The sequence below is a fragment of the Micromys minutus genome (assembly GCF_963924665.1).
Source record: "Micromys minutus genome assembly, chromosome: X".
Classification (NCBI taxonomy): Eukaryota; Metazoa; Chordata; class Mammalia; order Rodentia; family Muridae; genus Micromys; species Micromys minutus.
In genome coordinates this window covers 126,188,172-126,207,875 of record NC_137970.1, presented here as the reverse complement: position 1 = coordinate 126,207,875, position 19,704 = coordinate 126,188,172, and the positions used below count along the sequence as shown (strand labels likewise).

At 48.0% G+C, this 19,704-nt stretch overlaps 1 protein-coding gene across 6 annotated transcripts in view; it reads right to left on the bottom strand.

Moving 5' to 3' along the window:
• ATP2B3 (ATPase plasma membrane Ca2+ transporting 3) overlaps window positions 1-16,535 on the bottom strand; it is a gene marked incomplete at its 3' end in the record, with an annotated part of 68,132 nt that extends 51,597 nt beyond the window's left edge. For all 6 annotated transcript variants that reach the window (XM_080910517.1, XM_080910512.1, XM_080910513.1 and 3 more), the window contains exon 1: window positions 16,320-16,535. The remainder of the gene's footprint in view (window positions 1-16,319) is intronic.
• Between the last annotated feature and the right edge of the window lie 3,169 nt (window positions 16,536-19,704).

Sequence of the window (19,704 nt, the reverse complement as noted above, 5' to 3'; positions counted from 1 at the left end):
TGGAAGCCCATTAATCTTTTCAGCTGTTCTGACCACCTAGAGATGGGAGAGCTCTAAGGCTTGGAATGTGAAGTGAATAGCCTATTGGGCTCTGAAATGGATACATGTTTTTCAGAGCATATACCTGTAGGCCATTGCTACAGTCACCCAAGCCCAGGAGTCCTGAAGGAGGCCAGGACTTCCCTAACGTAACTGGCACATTTCTGTCATGCACCTTCTCTTCCCTGTTACTGACCTGCAGTGAAGAGTTGCTCCTGACTTTGGAATGCTGTCATTGCTGAGGATGGCTGGACCTTTGATGACTCATAGTAATGGCCCTGGGTAGGAAGGTAAGGCCATTGTTTCTGACAGGGTCAAGCCATATTACCTCCTTGTATCCAGAGGAACTTCTGGAGCTCACAGCACCCCTGCTCCCTGTGACTGTCCTGGGGTTAACTTGTTCTTTCTATCTCAGTATTCCCCAACACCCCGACTGGCAGTCATGGTTAGCTCCCTTTTTCCCACTCTCTTCCTAAAACAAACCTGATACTCTGTTTACCAACAGAGATCTCCCTATAGGCTAGCAACTGGTTGCCACACTGCCCTGAAACCCCCTTTCCCTGGCTTAGGCACCACCACTCCAGGAAAGTCTTCCTGTAATCCATGATTGGTTCTGCCGTACACCCATTCATTCTCGGTTCCCTCCTCTGATCTTGACCTGTGTTCCCCACACCCCACATCAGCCATCACTCACTCTACCAGAGAGCATGTCTAAACTCCAACAACACTTCCTTCTCTCTTGTCACCACCTGCTGACACTCAAAGGCTTCAATTAGGTACAGTTCCTGTGGAACATTCTCTAGAATGTGTTTACCAGTTAGTTTTCCAGCCACAATTAATTGCTGCTGAGCCCAAGATTCCAGAGTCCATTCCTACTTCCCAGGGCTGGCTATAGCCAAGAACAGGAAATATTTTACCTACATCCTTTGAGACACATTGTTGACCACTGAGTTGCTGAAATGCACTGAGTGATCTATCCCAGATGGCAACGGGGCTGGAGAAATTAGTGAATGGGGCCTGGTTCACAGAGGGAAAATCTTGGAGCTCTGGAAGGTGGCAGCACTATCCTGCACAGCATAAAACCAATGGGGGTGGCTACTCAAACTTTTCTCATCTTCATTCACTCAACAGGCCACAGCACAAATAGCATCAGTTGAGGGGAGGCCACTTTGAGTGACTCTTGGCATATGTTCTCTTCATCCCTGAGTTGTCTGTAAACCTGGATGATGGCCTCCCCTATTTTTAATAAGAACATCAGCCATCACTAAAATGGCCAAGAACAGAAGTGACCTGGCCCATCATTTCTGCAGGCCTGACAGACTTTCCGGCCTGGGCTGGCTGCCGAGAACGGCCTGTAGGCATCGAAAGGGTGGGGAATGTACCATTTCTGTGCTCTTTCATCTTTCAGACCTTAATTGGCTTAATTGAATTGAGAACCTCCACAGAGGGGCACTTGGACCTTCTGGCATTTGCTCCAGCCTGGCACAAATTGGCCAACATCATAGAGGAGAGAGAGAGAGAGAGAGAGAGAGAGAGAGAGAGAGAGAGAGAGAGCAGAACTTGCATTGGATTCTCTGGCTCAGTGGCTCTCACCGTGCACTTCTTCCTTTCTATCCCCCCTCCATCTCATATATTTGCTTCCCTTGAGCCTAGGCAGCCCTTGAGCAGTTCCTGAAGGAGAGTCCTCTGCTTTTGGGTTTCCTTTTGTTACCCCTCTCTTAACACCAAACTTTGCATTGTCAATGTTCATAGGATAACACTACCTACAACGAACCCCACCAACTCTCATTGCAGCTCACTGTGCAAAGTATCTGTTTCACGTTGGGGCTTAGATGGGGCCAGAGGCCTTAGGCATTCAGCATTTATTTGATGGTGAGAGATGAGTCTTTACTGCCCACACTAAGACACCTCATTGCTACCCTTAAGTAGCTTTTTCAACAGGCTCAGATAGAACATGCTCTGTGGGACTGCCCAGCCTCATGTTAAGAAGGGTCATGCAATAGAGAGCAAAGTCCACTCTATCCCCCATGTCAAAACTTTAAAAATGCATTAAAGTTCATTATACTGACTGGAAAGAGTCTAGGGTTGCCCTCACCTAGCACAAGCCAAGTCTGTAAACACATGTCTCATACCAGTGATGGGACATGGCCACCGTTCCTGGGGTAGATACTGCTGGACACCAGCACCAGCTGCAGGCCAGGAAGTTCCAGACTCAAGTTGCTTCCTAGTTTCTGGGCTCTGAGTGACAAGAGCAGTTCTCCTGAAAAAAAAATCCAGTGCATGGCTCCTGGGCTTGCCAATGTCTTGGTGTTAGAGCTAGGTCCAGGACCCAAGGCAAGAGTCTATCTAGATGGGCAGGGGGCAAAAGCCTGGGCTGGCCTGGTAAATGCCCCTTGGGCCCCTTCACCACCCACTAGTATCTCCCTATTGACTCACCAAATTAAGACTCTCCTTCCAGATATGACTAGGGCTCAGCAGTGTGACTCACCGGGGGGGGGGTGTAGTCCTTGAATTAATAGGCTCTGGCCTCTCTCTATCTCCAAACACCTAGAAAATACCAGCCTGCCCCGAGAGAGAAGGTCCAGGAATAGGAGCAGAGGTCTAGCTCCTGCCTTATAGTCAGACATCCCAGCCACACTTGTACACTGGGTGGGGCCTGGGGCCCAGCTAAGGAGCAGGTGGGGAGAAAGTCTGGGGGGAGGGAATCTTGCAGGGCAGCTGGCTGTCCACTCCTGGGTCTTGCATGATGGGGGCAGACACAGGCTTGGCTTGAAAGCCTGGGGATGGTGCTTTAACCCTTGATTTCACAATCTTCCTTTTTGCCACAGGGCCCTTGCCTTCTTGTCCACTTCTGTCCCACCCTTCTGCTTGATACACCTTGATGACCACCCAAGGACAAGGGAGGCATGCAGCCAGAGAGGGGGAGGGAAGGAGCCAGGCAGAGAAAAGCCTCATTAATATTTCAGAGACACTGTCACTGCAGCTCTTGGGCCCTCACAGCCCCACCACTTTTGCTGGTTGAGGGAGGAGGATGGGAAAAGAGAAGGAAATAAAACTGAGAAAACAGATTTAAAGGGACAGACCACCCCCCCCCCCCCCCCGCCGCTCCGATTCCATTCTGCCCTCCTCCTTGTTCCTGGTACAATCTGTGCACACTCCGCTATTGCTGCCGCTGCTGCAGAATAACTCTAAGCCCAGAACAGCTTTGAGCAAAAACAATAACAGAAGAGGGTCAACCGCCACCATGGTACCCCTCCCTGCCTATGCATCCACTTGCCTGAAGTCTTACCCTTGTAGGCAAATCTAGCAAGGACACCTGGAGAACTGGCTGGGGGCTGTCAGCAAGGCGATAAGGACCCTTCTCATCCCAAGAAAGACAGATGCACATAGGAAAAGAAGTCCCAAAAGAGGCTCCAGTCTAGGAATATGGATCCCAGAAAAACCCATACCCAGAATCATGGGGATGGTAGGGATTCAGACAACGCTTAATTCTACCCTTGTTTGTGGGTAAGTCAACATCTAATTGATGGCCAATCACTTTAGTCTCACCTAGGGCAGCCTAGGCAAGTCCTGTATGACCCTTCCCACCTGGCAATCTGCCCACTCCAAAAGGGGGGCTTGAGACCTCCGCATAATCAAACACCCTTCAAGGGCATCCCATGCCCAGCCAAGTTTGTGGCCACATATTTGCCTGCTTTATAGGTTCTGGTAGGGCTCCAAGCTCTCTAGTCAGAATAGGCCTCAGGAAAGAATGATAAATGTTACAGCCACAATGCAACATGCCATGGCAGGTCTGAAAAAAAATCAGCATCATATTACAGCAGCTTCTCATCTCCTAAGAGTAGAAAGCTGAGACCCACAGAGACTTAGCCATGCTCACAAAAAATTTATTCACTATAGTCAAAAGGTGGAAGCAGCCCAATGTCCATAGACAGACGACTGGCCAAACAGATGGAGTATCCCTCCATTTGCCTATAATGGAACATCAGTCAGCCTTTAAAAGGTAGGGGATCCCCACACATGCTGTAATGTAGTTGACATAAAAGGACAGAGCCTGTCTGGCTTCACTTTTTGGAGGTTCTTAGAGTCACTAGCTTTATCGAGACAGCTAGTAGGATGTTGGGTGTTGAGGGCTGGAGAGGAAGATAAGGAGCTGGTGTTTAGTGAGGCTGAGCTGCAGTTTGGGACAATGAGCAAGTTCTGGAGATTGATGGTGCTGGTGGTGGCACAGAAATGAGGATGTGGTACATGCTTCAGGCCTATTAGCTCTATTGGTGGAGATGTTCTGTTTTGTGCTATGTGTTGTTTTCTATAATGCCAAAAGGAAAAAGCCGCTTTTCTTGTTTGTGTCCAAGGTAGTAGATAGGGAGCTTGAGTGGTCTTTTGTGGTGTCCCAAGTGACATTATTTCACTCTGTGGAGAAGTCAAATTGGCAGTCTATTCTGCTTATGTGAAAACGAGCATTTAGGGAGACCCCTGTCGGGGAAATGGCAACCTAAGTAATCCCTTTCCCATGTGCCCTACTCACATCCCACAGACTGTGTGCACCATCCCTACTATGTGCTGGCTGCTGTTACCATTATTGTCCACCTACTTGAACCACTTTTGTTTATGTCTTGTGGTGCTAGAGGTAGACCCCCTGGTCCAAGCATTCTAAACTAAACAAGTAGTCTACCATTATGGTGCCTAAATTGCTTTCTTACTTGAAATGGTTAGAACAGGCATGTGCTCCCTCTCTTGTAGCTACTGGCAGAACTTTCCTGGGAGTAGCAAGCTCAGTCCATCCTCAGGAAGGATGGTCTAATCACTTGGAGGAAAGTATGGCCTCAAGATGGGTGAATTCTATACACAAAATGTAACTTTGGAAGCAGGGCCTAGTGGTTGTTAAAGCCTGTAATTCCAGGTACTTAACAGGCTGAGATGGGGGGATTGAAAGTTCAAGACCTGACTGGGATGTAGAATGAATTCAAGACTAGACTGGGTAAGTTAATGGGACTCTATCTTAAATAAAAATAGTAAAAGTAGGCCTTGGGACACAGCTTAGCCATCATGATGCCCCGAGTTCAAACCCTAGTACCAAAATGGCTTTGGAAAGTGCTAATGGGCCCTTAGAATGTTTTAGAAGAGACTATATGATACTTTGCTAGCTATATGTCTAATTGTTTAGTCAATGACTGAATTCTTTTGACTCTCTTGCAGCTACATATGATCATGTGACCACACTCTGGCCAATTAGATATAAACAGATGTGACAGGAACAACTTCCAGGTTCAAGTTGAAACGTGAAAGAGAAGTGACATGTTCTCCCCTGTTCTTCTTTATCCTGCTGGCTGAAATACTGGTGTGAGGATCAGGTGGTAATAATTTTCTTGTGTCATTTTGCATATGGATCTACATGTATCATATAGGACCCCAGATACTTATATACACAGAAGTCATCACAGCAGCCACAGGTTGTATAGCTAGACTTGTATGTGAGCCAAAAATGAAGTTACTTGCTGACAGAGCTGTTATTATTCCTGATTTCACTAAAGAGGATAGCCCCATAAGCTAAAGAAACTGAGATGCAGAGAGAAGAACTCAAGCTTCCCCCTTTCACTATGTGCCCAATTTAGGTATGGTTATAAGGTGTTAATAGGCTTTCCAATCTTTCCAGGGCCTTCTAAATATCATACACTTATGGGTTCCCTGTATGTGACCACCTGTAGCCTGGCTCCCTCTTATCTGTATTATTTGACTGTCATAAATATTCTAGTCAAAGCAGATGGGAGAAGACAGGACTATAAGAAAGAGATGCAAGGTCAGTCCTGTTGCATGCAAGCTGAGTATTGTGCACCAAGGCATTGTGGGAATGATTACGATTGCTCTGCACAATGAGGCTTTATGTCAAGGGATGAGAATGCCTACTGTGGAGTATAGGCATCTAAGGTATAGAGATTGAGGCACTTACTCAAGGTCATATTGATAGCAAGGAATAGAAGCAGATGTGAACTTGCCTTCAGAGGATTCTGTATGGCTCCTCAGCTAAGTGACTGCCTAATACATCCAAGAAAGCAATGGACACCTGATTAGAACCAATTCAAAGAGTTAATAAAGTGACTGGGTAGGCTGTGTCCTTGTACAGCTCAAGCACTAGCTGCAGAGTCATTCAGCCTCTCTGGAAACAGGACTTCGTCTTTTCTTGCTGAGTTAGTATGTACCCAGTGCAGATCTTCAGGGTGCTTGATTCATTTCTGTGGAGGCCAGGGAAAGAAAAGCAGGGCAGGGCAAGGACTTTGCTCAGTTTGTCAATTCTGCCTCATGTGTCTTTCCCAAACCTTCCACTTCTGTCTATTCTGAAGCTGACATCAGCCAGGCCCCAGAGTTCAAAGAGCAGGACCAGGCTCCATTGCTGAGGTCAGAACATTCTGTTTGACCAGGATGGAACTCATGTGCCTCTCAGGATGTTTGCCTATTTTAGGGGCCATCCCTAGGCCTGCTTGGATTCCACATTGATCTGGGGTCCCTAGAATGTTTTTGTGTGATAAGTCAACATGCCCACACAAGTGGTTCTTACGGTGGTGAACGGCTGTGGGTCATAAAGGGAACTTGAAAACTCTTCTCTGGCAAGTACCATGCAGTATGGTTACTGGGGTCATGACTCTCCATGGAGAAAGGGGACAGTCATTTGTTTTCTGCCAGAGAAGGCAGAAGCTGAAAAAGGAGAGAGCTGGGGAGCAGGAGCTCAAGAAGCCGATAGGCAGGAAGCATAATGACACTAATTATCCAATTACAGCGAGCTGTGCGGGCAGAAAGCTGCATTGCAGCAGGAGCCAAGCCAACCCTGCGCCCCGCCCCCGCACGCGTCCTGCACATGGTGGCCCCCACTTCCCTCCTGCCCTAAGGCACAGACAGCTGGGACACCCTGTGGTCTCCAGAGAGGCAAGGAGACACAAAGCCACCATAGCTAGCCTCTGTGAAAGTTTCCTGCATAGGAGGCAGCGGGTTCTAGTCTTCCAGCTCTTTAGAGTCAGAAAACTCCCTGCTGGAAGGAAGGGCACCCAAGTCTCCTAGCTCTGGTGGCTACCGAGGTACCAGTCCAATCTCAGAGTCAGCCTAGCAATCGGAAATAGCCAAGACTAAAACAGGTAATTAAGGAAATTATAGAAAGCTGGAGTCCATCGGGACTACAGGCTAAGCTGAGTCTTTTCAGCTAGGACAAGCTGGGACTAGATAAGAAGACTACCAGGACATGAGTAGTCTTCTACTCCTGGGGAAACAGACCCCATGTAGAGGGGCTTTGTTTCTGGAAGCAGGTTAAAGTCTTTGGGCCAACAGGCAGAGGTCGGGGGCAGGAAGAATTCACTGGCATAAAGGTCATAAGTTGAATGTATGGGGGTCCCAAATGCTCATTAAAGTGATTTAACTTACTCACTCTGAGGACCAGTTCCATGTAGAAAAATGAGCTTGTCACTGTATGGAATTCTGAGGCTACAAGGGACTCAAAGCTACCTTTCTTCCCTTTGAAAGATCCTTGACCATGATAGTCTTAGCAGAGGAGATGGAAAGGATGCTAGGGATAGAAAATACTAGATGTGGGAATCAACTCTTTCTGCTACCTCTGTGACCCAGAAGCAACGATTCAGCACACTCAGGTCCAGGCATCCAACCTCTCCCAGGTTGACCCAAAGTTCTGCCTGTTGTCAAATGCAGTAACAGAGGAAGTAAAGGCCAGTGACCCATGGTAGCCCCAAGAAAGGAAGCCTTAGAAGCTGCAGCCTAGGGAGGGTTAACTGAAAGGCTGCCAGATAGAGTTCCACCATCCTCGCCAATCCCAACAGGCTATGATAGCAACCTGAAGGACACCCAGGGCCTGGATGCCACCAGAATCACATGGACTGAGCTTTCTACCTCAAAGATTCTGCAGTGATTATGGGATAACCACAAACACTAAGTCAGGGGTCCAAGGGTGCCCCCTCAGCAGACTGCAGAGCACATCATGGGCCTAACCCAGGCCCTCTTCTAGCTTTCCCCACTTGTCCCATTGATGCTCATGGATTGATGCCCTGTGAGGCTGAGAACTGGGAGAGGAATTGATGAGTAGTATACCTGCATAAAGCTTCTCCATGGGAGATAGGCATGTGGACATTTTCCCCAGTAATCCTCTAAGGTGATTCTAATAATATGGTTCTGCTTCCTCCTCAATGGAAGGGTGGCAGAGACACAGGGGACAGCCTGCAGCCTGAGAGTTCTGACCCTGCCTGAACTCACTTAAATGTCCAGACGGCCCAATGGACCTCTCAGGGGCCATCATCAGTCCAAGCATCCCAAGATGCTAACCCCTGCCACTAGGTTTGGTCCTCTCTCCTCCCTAGACCCTTAGAATAGACTGTAGTGGTTAATCTTGCTTGGTTCCCCAGGATAGGGTCTTTTCCAAAGAAAGGTCCAGCCACTGTGCATTGAGCTACAGGGCAAATTAGTTACAGACCACAAGGGAGACTAGATTGTGTGGGAGAGGTGCTGATAACAAAGTCTGTCCCTTCCATGTGCCATACATACCCCAATTCCCTCATTTTCCACACTAGGTTCAGCCTCCCTCTTGGTTCTCCTTAGGAATCTCGAACCCTGGACCAGCTATTTCCTGGACAAGAGTCGTCCATTTCAGACATGTGACTCCTAGCCGAGATAGTCCCATAGTCTACTAGGAGAAATGGAGATGAAGCCCACGGCGAGAGGAAAAGACCCTTATGCCTGAAGAAGCAGTCAGTTTGAGACCTGAGATGTGATACAGAGCCCTAGCTCTGCCCTGGCAAGCACCAAATGGTTTCAGCAGAGATTGCCTAATCTGGACCAAGAATCCCTCCCTGCTCTGTTATGCCCCACACTACCATCATGGCCCTGGCCATCCATCCGTAAGGTTAATTTTGAGGGTAAAATGAGAGATTCAGTACAAACTCTTTGAGGAACAAATAACTTGATAAAGGAAATAGGGACTGATGACTAGCAACCTGGCTGAGGGGACACATTGCCATCTTCCCTCATATTCCTGAAATGAATTTCTTTTGCATGGAATAAGGTTTAGTAATGACAGCTCAAGGGCAAATCTAGAAAAATATGCTTCTGAATAAAGTTTTATTAGCACATTGTCATATCCGTTCATTTTCATATGGTCTGTGTCTATGTTGTGTTTTCCATAGTGTGGCAGTTGTGATAGAGACCATGTATTCTGCAAAGGGATAGATTTACCATCTGACACTTTACCAAAGAGGATGCCAACTCCTCGATTAGAGACTTTTTTCTGGGCATGGGATCACATACCTGTAATTCCAGCTATTAGAGAGGCTGAGGTCAAGAGGAATGGACCTTCAAGAGATCCTCAGTTCAAGACCAGTCTGGGCAATAAATTAAAACTCTAAATCAAAGTGAATAGGGAGGTATGGGGGTGTAGTGCAGTGGGAACATGCCCAAGGCCCTGGCATCAATCCCTAGTACAGAAATAAGTTTAAACTGTCTTAAATGTAACTACAAATAAGAAGTGGGGAGAATAAACCTAAAATTGATAGCTCTTAGAATTTTGTAAAGAAATCATGTAATGTGCTAATAAAACTTTATTCAAAAGCACATTTTGCTGGATTTCCATGCAAAAGAAATACATTTCAGGAATATGAGGTAAGAAAGCTCAATGGTTAAAATCACTGGAGGCTCTTTTCTGCTTACAGAGGACCTGGGTTTAGTTACCAGCACTCATATGGAGCCACCTGGGACTCAAATTCCAAGGGATTTGACACCATCTCCTGGCTTCCTTTGGCACCAGGCACAGACATACACATAGACAAAACACATACACATAAAATTTTTAAAAATGCTAAATAAAAGAAGAGATTCTGTAACCCTAGAGTCTATGTAAGACATCAGAAAAGTATTCATCTTATGAGTGGCCAAAAATTAAAAGACAAAGAACCAAGACATTAAAATGTTTTGCAGCAAATATATCATACCATTATTTCCCTTATATAGATTAATTCTCTTAATTCAAACAAATAAAAAAAATTGAAAACCACAGTAAATAAAAGTTAAGACCAAGTAACTTACTAAAACCAAAATAGAGCTAGCTTAGAAACTTGTAGAAAATGTTTGCCCTTAATGGCAATTAGCTGAAGACAAAGCAAAGTAGATGTTTTCTGGCCTAGATACTTATGGAATACCTAAAGCTGGCAAGGCTGTAGCGAATGAGCCCTTCTGGCACATTCAGAAGCCCTTCTGGAGAGCCACTTGGCAGGCTGCACTGTTGTCTGGGTCCTCTCCTCAGGACAGGGTGAATGTTCTGCCCCAAGATGCTCAGCAGAGTCTCATGCAAAAGAGTGAAACAAATCCTGCTGCCTAGAGTTCTAAAAATAACCAAATAATTAAGTGAATTACAATCTCTTGAGAGAATACTATTCAGCCATTAAAAATTGTAATTACTGAGGACTGCCCTGATACATCAGTGGGCCTGATAAATAATTGTCAGATGAATGAGTGATCATTTGCAGTTTCTTTGTGGCACAGTTCAAGTAGACATTTTTGTAGTAAGTACTTTAACAAATTAAACTGTCCATTTTGGGAAAAAAAGTTAATTTAAGAAGGAATCATATTAATAAAGAAAATGCTTATGTGAGGTAAAAAATAGATCACACAATTGAGTCCATGGGTTAATTACAGTAATGTGAAAAATAAATAGGCTATGCAAAGAAAAGAGCAGAAATAAGTCCAATAGAATGGAAAACTGGTTTGTACTTTGGTGATACAAGAGGGTGGAGAGGAGCTTCCTACCTCTTTTTTTTTTTTTTCTGTATTTTGTTTTTTAAATAGTGCAAAAATAAAGATTATGTCTGTATATTAGTTTTTTAAAATAAGAACATAATTTTTTTAAACAAAACAGCTGGGTGGTGGTGGCACAAGCCTTTTTAATTTCAGAACATGGGAGGCAGAGGCAGGCAGATCACCAAGTTCAAGGCCAGTCTGGTCTAGAGAGAAAATTTCAGGACAGCCAGGGCTACAGAGAGAAACGCTGTCATGAAAAACAAACAAAACAATATGAAAAAAACCAGGGAACACCTTACTATTTATACAGCGCTTCCTAGGCCTCTCAGCTATGGTCTCCCGGCATAATGCCCTTCTGCTTAGACTTGGTGGGCTTCATCCTCCTGAGTGTGTAGGCACCTGAGCTGGCCCTTGGGAAGCATTGTTCTGGTCCTAATGGACTTTCCAAGGTATAGATGGACTAACTTGGAGTGTCCACATCTGCTTCCATTACTCCCTTTCAAGAAGTCGGGAGAGAGTGGCAGGGACTTTGAGTGGCATCTTGTTGAGGATGCTGGAACAACTGGACATTTTCTAGTTTTTCAGCCCCACGTGGCTCTTGTGAAGTTAAGGCTTAGGCTATCTTGTTAAGTCTGAACTACTTAGCCAGCTTGGGCAGAGTAGGAGCAAAGTTGGAGGCTGAACCCTGAGAGGTGCAGCCTGGCTTCACAGCCTCCACCCAAGCTACTGGACCCAGCCAGCTGGTGCTTCAATGGCATCAGATTCTTTGATGAACACAGTGAAGCACTTTAGCTTTTCCTCTCTGCTCTCATAGAACCAGACACAGAACAAAATGATTATGGAGCAGAGTCCCCAAGGACTATCACCAATAAGATGTGGCCCTGGCATGGCTGGCCACATCTCAACAATGGAACACACTCATTTCTACAGGCAACCCACTCAAACCCATCCTGGCATCTAGTGTCCTCAGCTGTTAAGACCTCCAATCAGAGCCTAGCTAATCAAAGAACATTTCCTCAAATGCTCATGAGTGCCCAGAACTCCCTGAGGGCTTCATTCCTGGCAGGTTTTCTGAGAGAAGCCGAGCCATACTTACAACACCAGTGCCTGAATACCACAGAGAAGTGCAGTACAGAGGGCTTTAGAACCGATGTCAGGACTTAGGTCTGCATACACACTGAGATGGTACCACAAGGCAGCAATGGGAACATTTATACCTCCTTAGCCAATAGGGAAGCCTGCAGTCATACCAGGGACTTGTAACACATTCAGTTCAAACAAAGAAAGGAATTTGTAATTTCATTTTAATTAAATTGCCACTTGTGGCTAATAGCTGGCATATCAGACAGTGTTTGTTTAGAAAGTGTCTCAAGACTATAGCTCATGAAAGAACTCATTTCAAGGAATGGTTGCACGTTTCTTGGGAGAACCCAAAATAGTAGGTTCTATATCCCTTTGAAAAAGGCACATTTCAGGCTGGAGAGATGGCTCAGTGCTTAAGAACACTTATTGCTCTTGCATGGGGACCTGGTTTGGTTCTCAGCACCCACATGGTGGTTTGCAACTGCCTGTAATTCTAGGTCTTGGAAATCTGATGCTGCCTACTGACTTCTATAGACTGCTGAATGTATGTGGTGCATATATATATTCCCAGGCATACAGACTTGCACATAAAATAAGAAATACACATTTAAAAAGAAAAAGAAAACAGCAAACTTTGAGGTAAATGGTATTATCCCCCTTTTGCACACCTTTGATTTGGGCACAAATATTTGGAAAGTTTGTGCTTCAAGAGTCTGCTTGAACCATGTATCTCTGCTTCATTTTTGCCATCTACTTAGTCATCTGACTTTGGACTTGTTGTCCTCCCAACCCGGGCATAGTCTTAGATGCCCAAATTCCTCTACACCTGAGAAGCTCCTTTTCTCTGCCCTGGTGTTGTGTGCTTCAGACCTTTCTCCCCAGGCTTCTTTCAGGCCTGCTGCCAGCACCTCCCACCCAACAGAAGGTGTCATGGCAGGGGAGGGCTTTCCAGCTGGGCACTGTTGGCCTGACTTACACTGGCCCTGTCATGTCAGGGAGGAGGGCAACAGCGAGAGGCTGGGAAATGACAGGGGACAACAAGGAACCATCTGTACATTGCAGGTCTCCATTTGCCATGGCCAGCCTGGGATATAGCTACGGCTCACTCTGGAGTCAGAGATGGCACTGGAGGGCTTCAGGGGGACTTCAGTGCCATAGTCCAGGTCCCCATCCATCATTTGCTTTTCTTTAGAAGAAAGTATCACTTTCCTCTAAAAGGATAACTTACTGAAAATGAATCATTCATTCTCCATGTGTTTTGGATGGCTAGAAAGCACCTTTTATCCATTTCTCAGTGGGAACATGGGGTAGAAACATCAATATCTTAGCTTCTGGGCTGAAGAATGTTCCTGAGAACCCATAGCTTTACCCAGGAAGGGCTCCCAAGATAGTCAGTTCAAACACTCAATTCTCCCTTCTGTAAAATTCAACACATACTTCTAGAGAAATCCGAAGAAACTTCTAGGGACACCATAACAGGTGGCTTTATGACAAATCAGTCCTAGTTTTGCCATCCTCTGACTTGGTGGCCTTGAGCAAGTTACCTAACTTCTCTGAGCCTGAGTCTGATAATTTGCCAAATGTAGATAATAACAGCACTTGCTTTATTCAGCTATTATTTCAATGAAGGGCAGGACAAAAGATGTCTGTGTAGCACTCAGAACACTATCTGAGTAGGCATTGTTGGTGACTCGCATTGTTAGTATTGTCATTATTGACATTTGATATGCTAGTAACCTAGGATGGAGACAGCAACTATTATTGAATCACAGAATCTACCAGCTTAAAATCAGAAGGGAGTATGGTATACCAACTTGCTCTGAGAGGTTGGGGGAGCAGGGCAAATGGCTGGAGAAAGTTGGACATGGCTGTATTAGCTCTAAGTGTTCAGTCAAGCTCATCTCAGAGCAGCCACGTTCAGAGGGGCTCTAGCAGCTCTTTATAGCCTCCTTTGGCTGCCTCTCTGGCTGGCTAGGCACAACTGGAATACAGAGTATGCAGTGATCCACAGGCTGGCCTCTGCTGCCCACTGACTCGTATGCCTGGCTCACTCGCTGGCTGGCTTTTCAGCTCTTCTGTTCTCCTGGGTGATTCAACCCAGCATCTCCAGCTAGGGATCCTGAAATGTCAATGTAGGACCTGCAAGGTGCACCCTGCCCCCAGGTTTGGATAAGGGACTCAGTCAAGGTCACAGAAACCATCAGGCATAGAGTTGGCATCACTCCCTGGAGCTTCTGTCATTAGAGAGCAAGATAGGTGTCTGCCACAGGCTACTGGTGCCCCTGGTTGCTTTCAGGGGCCTATGGTGGCATTCTCTCTACTGAGGCTGGCACTTTTCCAAGCATGCTTCTAGCTTTGGGGGGCTCCCTTTCCCAAGGACTGGTTCTCCTTTTGGCTCTGTGCAGAACCCCCTCCCACGCCCGCCCGCCTTGCTCGCATCTGCCTGCCTCACCTCCTCTGTGCCAGAGCATGGCTGCCCTCCACTCAAACCACCTGGCAGGGCTGGGATTGGACCAGGTGGAGCTGATCAAGACTACTTGTGCCCTTGGTCATCTCCTGCCTCAAGGCTACTGGCAGTCAATCGATGCCCCAGGACCACAAGTGCCCAGTTCCTTCCAACTGACCAGCTGTCTGTTCTGGTGCAGACTTGTGGGGTCAGCTTTACCCTTAGCTCTTCTGCTAGGCCTAATCTAGGTCCCAGTAGAATTAGGCAGCTTCTTGGACCATTCCTCCAAGTGCCCCTTTCCAAACCAGGAAGCCCTAGTTTCCTTGTCTATGAAGGGTGGTGGTAGTGGGTATAAACATGTCAGTTCATGAATATGATTGATGGAACACTTCACCAGGGGTCCAGGAATCTGCTGAGAATCATGTGTGGATGGAGGAGATGCTCAGAAAGAGAAATTATATGGTATTATTCTTACAACCCCCCATATTTCTGTTGGAGCACCCACAGCTATCTGCTTAAACCAACCAACCAACCAAACCAACAAAGGGATCTCCATATATGCCAAGTCTCCTCACCTCCTGAGGCCTCAATGATCCTGTCTGGCAAATGGGGACAAAGATCAAGGGTTAGCATCTTGTTAGTGAGTTTGCAGATTCAGCAGAATCAAGGTCACAAATGTGCCACACAGAAACTAAGTGCCCACCCTCTCAGGCTTGCTCCAGACACCAGGGAAGTCCATGTAGGTTAAAAATTCTTGCTTTAATTGGTCAATAATAGGGATGGAGCAAGGACGAAGATCCAGAGCCCAGAGCTATGGGTGAGGGTGTATGTGCAGGTGGCATCTGCCAGGCTGGTTCCAAACTCCTTGTAGAGAGCTAGGGGAGATGGATGGGGACTTGATCTTGTAGCATGCCAAGACCCAAGGCCACATCTGTGAAAGAAGTCGTAGCCTCATTCAGGGTTTGTCCTTGGAGGGCAAACATTCAGTGGGGAAGGGGAGATCCTGGTTCTGCCTACCTTGCAGCAAAAGAGTGACAGAGGGGTACTTGCATACATCCCTATCATTCCTGAGCCCCGGGTAAGAGCTCCCAGTCTATGAGTCTTTGCCTATCTGTTCTGCCCAGGTGAGGCGCCAGGACCCTGACCCCTGACCCTGCCTTCTGCCCCTTCTCTGTTGGCTGAGTCACCAAGCCTCATAGAGGCTCACAGAAGGCGAGGGAGAGCAAGTTATAGAGAGAGGAGAGGGTCTTCCTGGGCTCCAGAGATACTGCCAGTGGCTCTACATCCCAGAATAGCAGAGCCGAAGCCTTCAAACCCAAGAATATTGAGGCTTTCCATCACAGAAACCCTCTGGCCAAGGTCACACAGGTGAAAAGAAGGCAGCTGTTGGCAGAGATGAAGGACTTGTTCAAGTGTGGCTCTGCCACTTGCCAGTGGCACTGTCTATGCCAGCGTCAGGGTCGGCTGGGTAGCTATGTGGGCGTGCAGGGGACAGTGCAGGAACATGTGAGGAGGAGGATGATACAGTGCGAGGAGGCGGGGGAGGGGTATCTTGAAGCCCTGGGGAGGTGTGTGCGCAGAGGCTAGACTCTTGGCCCAGGCCTGGCGCCCCTGGCTATGCCTGCCTGGAGCCCCAACCCGCAACCTGCAGCCCGCAGCCCGCAGCCCCCAGCGGCCTTATTCCCTAGACACAGATGCGCGTGCGCGCGGGATGCGGGGTTTAGGGTGCGGGTGAGGGTACCAGTGCGGGTGCGGGGCGCTGCCCGCCAGTTCTGAGGCCCCAGGGTGACGCGCGCCCATAGTGCTGCAAGGACACACAGGCCAGGCCCATAGGGAGCAGGTGCCTTGGGCGGGATCCTGCGTACCCCCCCACCTGCCGCCGCGCCACCTGCTGGGCCGCCCTCTCGCCCCCGCCTGCTCGCGCGCCCACCCCTTCTGCGCCCGCCTGTGCGCCCAGGGCACCACTTACCCCGGCATGGGCACAGCCGCCACCGCGGCCTCTGCTGTAGCTTTCGCTGTTGCTGCGGGAGAGCTCCCTGCAAGCAACGATCTGCTCCAAGGACGGAAAGGCCCGGGCACTGGGCGGCCTGGCCAGCAGTGCGGAGCAGGACCCTCCGCGGCAGGCGAGGGCTGTGGCCGAGTGCTCCCCACGCTCCGCACCGGCGGCGGCGGGCGACGCTGCGCGCTCGACTCCAGCCGCAGCTCTGAGCGCGGAGGGAGGGAGGAAGGGGTGGGGGAGGGAGGGAGCTGGTGGTGGTGGTGGTGTTGGTGGTGGTGGTGTTGGTGGTGGTGGTGGTGGTGGTGGTGGAGGTGGTGGTGGTGGTGGTGGTGGTGGTGGTGGTGGTGGTGGTGGAGGAGGAGGAGGAGGAGGAGGAGGAGGAGGAGGAGGAGGAGGAAGAGGAGGAGGAGGAGGAGGAAGAGAAGGAGGAGGAGGAGGAGGAGGAGCAGCGCGAATAGAGGGGCAGTGCACTGGCAAACAGGCTCTGGGGACAAGGTGCTCCTGAGCCTTGTGCCTGGTGTGCGCCCTTCTGTCCCCAGGATGCGAGGGAATGCCAGCACTTCCTAGCCTGGCATGGCCCTCCAAGGACACTGGCAGAGTAGTGGTGGGTGTGGTTGGAAAGTGGGGGCTGAGAAGCTGGTGCAGAGACAAAACCCCCGCCCCCGAAAGCGACTGGGGCAGCAGGTTGCCATATTTCTCAAGACCCTCTACCCTTGGGGTTTAGATCTCATTGGTAACATGGGGTCTCTGGGCTCTTGGTGGGCTCCTGTGATTGGTGCTTATCTGAAATTGCCTGGTAAGCACTGGGAGTGCAAGCATCCAAATAGATTTCCCCAGAGGGAAGCTAGAGTTTATAACAGATTTTCACTCCCTGATCCATAAAGGTTATCAAGTAAACGCCATTTTTCCAGGACAAAGTAGGCAATGCTGCTACTCCAAAGATAGATACAAGGGATACCCTAGAGCAGACACTGACACGTACCAACATGCATTCACACCAATGGGCTGCCACCATGTGTGCCCTTGGACTTCCAGAGGGAAGCTGCACCTGCCACTGACCTTTTTCCAGCTTCTGGAACAGAAGCTCTGACCCCAGATCCTGCTTTGCTTTTGGTCTGTGAATAGAAGTAGGGGCTGAACCTCTGAGAAGACTATGGGCCAAACCCATGGTGAAGGGTCACTTCACCAGCTAAAGCTGCTGGAGAAAAGGGGTGGACAAGCCTGAACACACAGGGTACCAAGGAAGCCTATGCACCTGGCTGGGTTGAGGATACAATGGTGTTTACTGAAAGGAAGTGGCCGGCAGACAGTGACTGCTCAGATAGTTGGGATAAGGGATATGGAGAAACCATTAACTGGGATGACAGAATATGGTTCTGGGTCTCAAAGTTTTTTTTTCATCGAGCTGCTGCCATGTAAGACATATGACTAAAGCACACAATGGTCTCACCCTGGGCTAGAGATCACATTCCTATAGCCAGCCCCTCTCCCAAGAAGCAGCTAGTTCTGTGGCAAGGCCAGTGAGATCTGTTGTCGTAGAAAGCCAGGGATGATACTGGCACTTCTCAGCCCAGGCAGACTGCTTGCACACTCACATACACACTCACACAGCCACCCATACTAACATAACATGAACACTAACACGTTCACACCTACTTCACACTCACACAGCCACTTCACACTCACTCAGTCTAAGCACTCATATTCACACCCATCGCATATTCACATGCTCACCTGCACTCACCCAACATGCTCATTTATGTGCTTACTTACACACTCACCCAACATCTATACTCACATTCACACATACCCACACTCACCAAAATGTACACTTACCCACATTCACCAACATGCACATTCATTCACATCGTACACTCACACAACGTGCATACTCATGTAGTTGCCTCTACCCTACACTCAACCAACATATATACTCCTTCACACTTACCCACACTTCTTACTCAATATATACACTCATGTATGTCCACCCATAGTAACCAACATGTACATTCACATACTCATCCCATCCCACACTCATCTGACATGTACATTTAAGTGATCATCCACACCCCAATTACCCAATATGCATATTTGTAAGCTCGCAACATCCCATACTCATCCAACACATATCCTCACATGTTCACCCTTATACACTCATGCTCATCCAACTCACACATATGTTCACTACCAACTCCACACACTCATTAAGCACCACTCACATGTTCACCCATACCTACAATTACACATTCATGTATCACACAGAGTCACATGCCCATGTACACTCACAGGTCACTTACACATATTTTCTTACACCCATATAAGCTGGCCTACATACTTTTACCCACACATGCTTATGATTCGCAAAGACGTATAATGTCACACAGAAAAAGATATTCTCTCTCTCTCTCTCTCTCTCTCTCTCTCTCTCTCTCTCTCTCACACACACACACACACACACACACACACACACACACACACAGGCATTCATTCACACATGAGCACTTGGATAGTTACTTTCCACACCCATGTTTACTCACTTTCCCTCACACTCTTATCCACATATATGTACTCACACATAACGCTTCCCCCCATATACCCTTTCTTTCTGTTCCAACAGAGTTGCTTTCCCTGAGTACTGGTTATCCTCCAGGTGAGAGCTCACCAACCCCCAACACAGTGTTGTTGGCTGTATCTCTACTAGAGAATCCATGGCTATCCTGGAACTTGGACATTCTTGGAATTGGCAGCTGGTTCTTTAGGGACTGGATACACTTTCAGAGCCCCATGGCACACTCCATGACTTCTCTTGCCTAGAATAGAGAAACTAAAATTGGAACCAGCCCAACTCATCACACTGCCCCCCCCCCCTTGTGGCATGAAGGCCCTGGCTCCAGAATAAGAAGAGGGAGGAACAGGTTCCTGATGGCCTTTGCTAGAATGTTCTTCTTTACACAAAGGCCTGTCCCAGTTCCTTACACTGGGAATCTTTAAGGAGCCAGATCCAGAGATGTTCATGATGGGAACAGCCACTAGGCTGATTCTCTGCTCCCTTCCTGTCCCCTTCCTCTTTTCCTCTTGGTCCTACCCTTAAGCACACCGCGTCTGGATCAGCCAGTCCAGGATCTAATCTTGGTCCTCTCCTATGTTCATCATGGCTACTCTTGGGCAACCTCAAAAAGGGTCACCTTATCCTAAGAAACTTGTAGGAAGCAGCCAGCTGGCCACTTTCCAGCTGGCCCCTTATGCCCAGCCCCTCACGTTTACCTGAGTCCTTAGTTAATTCTCTGTCTCTATGGACCCTTTGGATGACCATCTTGCTTCCAATGGCCTCTAGGTCATTCTCCTTGCCTGTTCA